Source organism: Ambystoma mexicanum, chromosome 13 (genome assembly GCF_040938575.1).
Source record: "Ambystoma mexicanum isolate Mex_15411 chromosome 13, UKY_AmexF1_1, whole genome shotgun sequence".
Classification (NCBI taxonomy): domain Eukaryota; kingdom Metazoa; phylum Chordata; class Amphibia; order Caudata; family Ambystomatidae; genus Ambystoma; species Ambystoma mexicanum.
In genome coordinates this window covers 781,759,191-781,767,197 of record NC_090938.1, presented here as the reverse complement: position 1 = coordinate 781,767,197, position 8,007 = coordinate 781,759,191, and the positions used below count along the sequence as shown (strand labels likewise).

The window sequence follows — 8,007 nt, the reverse complement described above, 5'->3', positions numbered from 1 at the left end:
CGAAATGACAGTGAAGGTAGGTGGCAGTGATGGGATGGGCTTAGTCTGAGGGCCAGAGAGTTTCAGATGAGAGGAAAGCAGAAAGTGGTCAGTCCAAGAGAGAGGAGTGGTGAGAGGGTTAGAGAGAGGGATGTCTGAGGAGATGAGAGCATCCAAGGTGTGTCCGGCAGAGTGTGTCGGACAAGAGGGTAGAATAGAGAGAGAGAGAGAGTGTCGCAGAGGTTGTGGAAGAGCCCAGAGGAGGGATTAGAAGAATCCAGGTGGATGTTGAGGTCTCAGAGGAGGAGAAGTTGAGAGGTAGAGGCATCGAGAGAAGAGGAGAGGTCGGCCCACTCTGAAAGGAAGATGGCAACCTGGCCTGTAGATGGTGGCTACAGTCGGAGAGAGGCCGGCAGAGATAGAGCCTGCAGACCAGGCATTCAAAGGAGGTGTAGGCCTGCATAGGAATGACAGAAGCAGGAAAGATCAGGGCAACTCCACCTCCGGGTCGGTTGGTTCTGGGTTCGGAGAGGATCTTTTAGCGTTCAGGGAGGAGAGTGTCAAAACTTGTGACATATCTGGCCGTGAACCACGTATTGGTGAGAGCAAGAACATCCAGGTCAAGTTCTTTGAGGAGGTGACAGATGTCAGAGGAGTGTTTGACTGCAGAGTGAAAGTTGAGAGCAGCAACATGGAGCAGGTTGCCACATTTGAAAGACCTCCAGAGTGGTGCACAGGCTTGAGGTACACCCAGTGGAAGTGGTAAAGGGGCTGAGAGTGGGCAGAGTTGGTAGGAGGAGGTAGCATAGAAGGCGGGGAGGTGGAGGAAGGTACCAGGGAGGTGGCGGAGGAAGGAGGAGACAGAGGAGCCAGAGAGGTGCTAGGAGGAGTAGCGGGAGAAGGAAGGAAGTTGATAAAATGCGGGAGATGCCTATCAAAAAGGGGGAGATTGGGCTGAGGGCCCTGGACCAAGACAGTGGCGTTCAGATAGACATTAAGGATGATCTTGGAGGAGTGGAAGGAGGCCAAGAGGACCTTCCACCAAGTGCCACCATTAAAGGAGACAAAGACATAGGAGAGAGAGCCAATACCATATGAGCAGGGACGTCATTTAGGGGTCCCCAGAGGTCGCAACTGCGACCTCTGTGGTCTCCCTTGCGACCTCTAAAATAAAAACCCAAAAAAACCCTTTTTTAAAAGTTTTTTTTTTATTGCAAGCTCCTGCGCTGTGGCCAGCACCATGTGGCTTTTTGGTTCTGGAGTGGCTGACTTTCTTGTTCAGACCCCTTAAAAACAAAAGAAGAAAAATAAGAACCTGGGTGCCACAAGTCTAACACTTTCAGCACTAACCCTAAATCAGAAAGAATAGGCATACCAAATAATGTGTCTTTCTGGAATTCTATACAATAATTGCTAGACTCATTAAAGGTTTATTTCAGCCACACTTCAGCGTGTGAGTCACTGATTTAGTCTGTTCTTAAACACCTCAACTCAGCCTTTCATCCTTCTGAGGTCGAGAGTACCAACACAGGTTGGATGATATTGGTTTTATATTTTTTCTATATAAAGCGCTTAAGCGCAAGTGCTATATAATAACACATCATTATCATTTGGTCATGGACGTCTGCTTGCATTCACAGTAATTTGGTAATATGGGCCTATACACACTGATCTTAACGATACATATGGTGATCCATTCTTGTATGAAATGTACATCACATTATACTGATATTGTAACCATATTTTTCGTAGTGTACAATGCTATGTGATGCCACTTCCTGTTTTGTCAATGGTTGAAAGGTCGTTTTCCATCGCTTCCCGCGATATCACTTCGGGGTGGGGTCAAATGACATCACTTCCTGTGATGTCATCAGGGGGTCAGGGGTCGTGTGATGTCACTTCCGCTACCCCTGGAATTTTGGTGAAATGACATCCCTGCATATGAGGGGTCCATAGGTCTGGAGAGGGAATGACAGAGGATGTCGGTGAGAGTCTGTCCGGAGGAAGCGCTGATGTGGGAGGTATCAGCAATGGGGAGGCCAGGGTTGGAGACCAGGATATCCCTCTTGAACCTTTTCCTTGCAGACTTAGTGATATGGATGGGATAGCTGATAGAGTAGCAGTTAGACAAGATGGGAGAAATGGAGAGCACCATAGATGGTGCGAGGAGGAAAATTAGACGAGGTGGGAGAGAGAGAGAGAGAAGAGGAGCGCACAACCCAGTGCAGGGAGGAGGATGGAAATCACACAAGGGAGCAATACAGAGCACAAGGCAGGAGACATACGGCAGTAGCAACAGTAATCGCAGTGGAGAGGGGACCCAGGGTGTGAGAGAACCAAGTGGACACAGCACACAATTACACTGGAAATCAAACAAGGAAAGCGACTAAGAGGGGGGAACAGACATGGGAATTGACCAGAAAGCACAAGTACAGCACACAGGGAGAGGCACAGATGTAAAAGCACACCTAAAATCAGTTTTTACCAGAGAATACAGGTACTAGACAAATTATATACAGATGTAAAAGAAACCCAAAATCGGTCTCACCAGAGAGCACAAGTACTACACAAAATGGAGATGTACAGATTTAAAAGCACAACTGCTATCAGTCTTACCAGAGAGCACAAGTACTACACAAAATGGAGATGCACGGATGTAAAAGCACAACTGCAATCAGTCTTACCAGAGAGCACAAGTACTGCACAAAATGGAGATGCACGGATGTAAAAGCAAAAGGTGGAAGGTGTGTATCCATGTTACAGCACAGCACTACAATTCATCCTGTAAAATAATCAATTCTCTTTGCAGTATCGTCTGTTGGTATTTCAAGAGTAGGTGGGCAGTGAAGTTCAGGGTTAAAGAAAGATACACAGAATAATACTGCTCATCCACACCACCTGACGCCTATGAAACAAACAGGCTCATCCAAAGCTTTTTTTTAGTTGTGTTTTATTTTTCTGGCAGTGGAATATGTGCCTCTCAGCGATAAGGGAGTGAGGTTTTTCTCCTCTGAGGCCATTGTTCCATGTTTGACCTTAGCCCGTTCAGCTGGCAGGAGGTTGATCTCTTGGGCTACCTGGTTTTGACACAGATTGTAGGGTAGCCTGTCGTGCCTCCTGCTGCAAAAAGGCAACCTAAAAAAGAAGTTAAAAAAGTCGTGAAATAATCGCACTAGGGTTGACTTAGTGCAGCTAAAACACTGCAGCTCATGAACAGGATTACAAAACCGAAGGTGAAGGAAATGATTACATTAATCAATGACTTATCTATTAAGTACTCACTTTTTCACAGCTTGTTACAAATTAAGACATAGGACCTCATTACGAGTACAGCAGTAATGGCAAAACATGGTGGCACCGGAATTACCACCACTTTAACAGCACTGCAAAATTACAAGGTAACTGAAAATGTGTGGCAGATTCCAATGTATTAAAAGGGGGACAACTTCCAAAAACGGGTGGCAGTTCAGCTAAAAACACAGTACAGTTACCTTCACCCCAGAGGTCAGCATACTACTGTGCCATCCTGTATGGGGTATTTGTTCATGGGCCACACGTAGCAATGGCATGTTTGGAATAAGGCATGGAGATACAATTACTTGGCCTGCCATTTGTGCTGCAACTCAATGGCAGATTCATGGTTCATGCGTCACTTCCATGGATCCTGTTAAATAATGACTAGGGTGCTTTGACTGTGGGTGTCCTGGTGCTGGATGCTTATGGGTTGCATGTGGCCATAAGGGGTGCCAGTTGCCCACATGGCCATAGTGTAACGCTCACCTGATTCTCGCAGAGGCGCCGGTCTTGACTGGGCGACTACCGTATCTTCAAAGGTGATGTGTAGCACCCGGTTGGCTCTTTGGGCTGGACCTCTGTGCACTGTATGCCTGACGTGTAGAGTAAGATGTCTGCAGATAGAAAATATGGGGTTAATGAACTGGGGTTATTGGGGTGTCCCTATCTCTTTCCTCTTCTCCTCTCCTGTAGACCCCCAAAGGTTAACGCTCTCACCTTAGGTAAGTGAATGCCGAGCTCTCCATCTGCCTCGGGGCAGGGTGCTGTAGCCAGTTTCTGCACTGGATAGGTAGCGCAGGCCTCTTGACTTCAGAGGACTGCTGTCCGTCGTTTACTGCACGAACGGTAAGTTTCGAGTCATTCAAATGTCTTTTTAAAGTCTTTAGTAATGATGTCTCCTGTTTTGCAGGGTTCCGGCGATGGCGGATGACGGGCTGAAGTGAGTTGAAGATGGAGCCCATGTGATGAATAGAAGCGCCTGGAAGCACGTGAGTAAGCGCTTGTTGCCTGCTTCACGATGCGCTCTAACTGTCTTTTTATTTTGCAGGTACGAGTCCGGAGCGGCTGCAGGGTGCCGGAATACCCACTGGATTAGATGTGGAAAGGAGTAATGGCACGTGAGTATTAAAGTTCCCCAATGTCTTTAAACGCACCTTGTTTTGTCTTTCAGATGCGGATGCAGCGCCGAAGGCCTCCGGAGCGTGCAAAGAGTTGGTAGGCTTTTGTCTTTCAGATGCCGGAATGCAGTATGAAGACCTCCGGAGCGCACGAAGAGTAGGTAAGCCTTTGCCTTTCAGATGCCGGAATGCAGTGTGAAGACCTCCGGAGCGCACGAAGAGTAGGTAAGCCTTTGCCTTTCAGATGCCGGAATGCTAACCTGTTCTTTCTTGTCTTTATAGGTGTTGCTGAAGACTGGATTCAGGATGATAAGCCTTTTTCCTTAGGCCCAGGACTGGATGCAGAAGACACGATGAGCGTCCTGCTGCAGAGGGTGCAGAATAACGCAAAGCAAGATTCATCCACCGGGTGTGGTTTAAATAGCCTCCTGTAGTGCTTAGGTGTCTCCTTCCACAGCCACGCCTAAGTAAGAAAAGAGTTCCTGGTAAGAAAAGAGTTCCTGCCTTCCAGAAGAGTTCCAGTGTTCTAATTCTAGGGAGTGGCTCCAGCCCCACCCAACAGGAAAAGTAGTTCCAAACAGAAGAGGATCAGAGGCTCAACTGGCAGGCAAGTAAGCAGCATGGTCTGCTGCAGGTAAGTCCACCCAAGCATTATGAGCCCGGCGCTTCCAGTGCTGGGACTGGGCATATTTATGAGCCTGGTGCCACTGGCGCCAGGACTGGGTCCAAAAGGTCCCAATTGGGACTGGTTGGCACTCGGAACCTGGGTTATGGATCTGCTTCCAAGGGAGTTGGGAAAACCCTGACCTTTTGGAAGCAGAGATCATGACAGTACCCCCCCTCAAGGCCCCTCCCAAACCGGGCTTCTCCGGGGGTTTTGGCTTGTCAGGAAATGTTCGGTGAAATCTTTTGATTAGGCGAGGAGCGTGGACATATTCAGCAGGTTCCCAGGATCTCTCTTGGGGGCCGTAGCCTTTCCAGTCAATTAGGTAGAATAGTTTAGATTTGGAGATCTTGGAGTCCAGAATGCTTTTGACTTCAAACTCGAGTTCTCCATCCACTAGGATAGGTTTTGGAGATTTGGTTAGTCGGGTTTGAGGTTGCACAGGTTTTAATAGGGAGATGTGGAAGACCGGATGTATCTTCATGTGCGGGGGCAAGTCCAACTTGACTGCTACTGGGTTTACTATGGTAGTGATGGAATAGGGACCAAGGTATCTTGGGTTGAATGTGCGTGGCCCTTTTAGAGATAGATATTTGGTGGATAACCAGACTTGATCCCCTACTTGATAGTGAGGGGCTTCCTTCCGATGTTGATCTGCTCCTTTCTTGTATTGTTCTTTAGCCCTTTGAAGGTGAGAAACAGCTTCCTTAAAGGCTTGGGTGATTGTAGAATGCAGGTAGTCTACTGCTGGTGTTTCAAGATCTTGGAGGGGATCCAACTCTGAGGTTCGAGGGTGACTGCTGTACAAAAGAAAAAACGGGGTTTTCCCAGTTCCCGAATGGACAGAGTTATTGTAGGCATACTCGGCTATCCAAAGGATATCTTTCCAAGTTTTTTCAGTTTGTTGCAGCATGCAGTGTAAATACTGTTCCAGAGTTTGATTGGTCCTCTCGGTTTGTCCGTCGGTCTGAGGGTGGTGACTGGTCGATAGTCTCACATCAATTTGAGCCGACCGACAGCAACTTCGCCAAAAATGAGAAATAAATTGACTACCTCGATCCGAAATTAGAACCGAAGGAAAACCGTGCAGTCGAACGATGTTTTCGAGAAATTCTCGGGCCAGAGTTGCTGCTGTTGGCAAGCCTTTGAGTGGAATGAAATGCGCCATCTTGGAGAATAAGTCCACGATTACTAGAATCGTATTGTATCCGGAGCATGGAGGTAGATCGGTGATGAAGTCCATAGAAAGCGTATGCCAAGGGCGAGGTGGGATGTCAATAGGGCGTAAGAGGCCTGCTGGTCTTTCCTCTTGACTCTTGTTTTGGGCGCATACTCCACAGGACATTATAAAGTCTCTGATATCTTTTTTCCAAGACGGCCACCAGAAGTAGCGCTTGATCTTTTCTGAGGTCTTGGCTATACCGGGATGACCTTCCATTAAAGAGTCGTGATAACAAGAGATTACTTTTTTCTGTAAATCTGTGCTGGGTAGGTATAATCGTTCTTGGAAATACAATAAGTTGTCCTTTGCTGCAAAGTCCTTTCCCTGCAGATGCCAATTCTGTATATCTGCTGGAGTTACAAGTTGCCTGGCTTTATCCTTAACTTCCTCTATGGATTCTGTGGCGATTACACCCAGAATTCTTTGTTCGGGAATGATTGGTACAGGTTTAGGGTTGATAAAGTGTTCTTCCACTCCCATCCGAGAAAGGGCATCGGCTTTACCGTTCTTTGTACCAGGTCGATAGGTAATTATGAAGTCAAACTCGGCAAAGAATAATGCCCAACGGAGTTGTCTAGAGGATTGGGCTTTTGCGGTTTTCAAATATTGCAGGTTTCGGTGATCCGTAATCACAGTAACGGTGTGTCGGGCCCCCAGCAGATAATGCCGCCAAGCCTTAAAGGCAGACTTGATAGCCAGAAGTTCCTTGTCAGTAATCGTGTAATTGACTTCAGGAGGCGAGAATTTGCGGGACCAAAATGCCACGGGATGCAACTGATTGGTTACCGGGTCCTTTTGTGATAGAACTGCCCCCATGGCAAGGCTTGAAGCATCAGTTTCCACGATGTAGGGGAGTTCGGGGCGAGGGTGTTTTAAGATTGGTGCAGAGATAAATTTAGTCTTCAAATCCTGGAAAGCTTGTTCCGCCTCGGTAGACCATTCAAAACGTTTGTTTTTCTTTAACAAGGCAGTGATGGGCTGGACTATTCGAGAGAACTCGGGGATAAACCTGCGGTAAAAGTTAGCGAAGCCTAACATGCTTTGCACACCTTTCACGGAGGATGGTGATGGCCATTTGAGAACTGCATCGACTTTCTTTGAATCCATACGCACTCCGCCAGGTGATAATATGAATCCCAAGAATTCAACTTCAGTCACGTTGAAAACACATTTTTCCAACTTAGCGAAAAGTTTGTGTTGGCGCAATCTTTCGAGGACCATTTTCACGTGTTTCCGATGTTCAGATTCCGATGAAGAATAAACGAGGATGTCGTCAATGTAAACAACAACACATACATCTATGAGCTCTCTGAGGACATCGTTCATAAAATATTGAAAGGCGGCCGGGGCATTGCAAAGTCCGAAGGGCATGACCTGATATTCAAATAGCCCATACTTGGTGCGGAAGGCCGTCTTCCATTCATCGCCCTCTTTTACTCGTACCAAGTGGTAAGCTCCTCTAAGATCCAGCTTTGTATATATGCATGCTTTTCTGACTTGGTCCAGGAGTTCAGGGATCAAAGGTAACGGATATCTATTCTTAACGGTGATCTGGTTCAGGGAGCGATAATCGATACAAGTTCTAAGGTCTCCTTCCTTTTTTGGAACGAAGAACAAAGCTGAAGAAGCAGGGGACTTGGAAGGACGAATAAACCCATTTGCCAGGTATTGATCCAGGTATTGTCGAAGGTGAAGGTTCTCAGGCTCGGTGAGGGCATAAATTCTACTAC

The 8,007-nt window shown here is 47.1% G+C and overlaps 1 long non-coding RNA gene across 1 annotated transcript in view; it reads right to left on the bottom strand.

Moving 5' to 3' along the window:
* Positions 1-2,937: 2,937 nt before the first annotated feature.
* The window catches only part of LOC138520691 (uncharacterized), a 128,363-nt gene continuing 123,293 nt past the window's right edge, over positions 2,938-8,007 (bottom strand). The window contains exon 4 of the long non-coding RNA XR_011282862.1: positions 2,938-3,114. This is a non-coding gene — a long non-coding RNA (uncharacterized lncRNA). The remainder of the gene's footprint in view (positions 3,115-8,007) is intronic.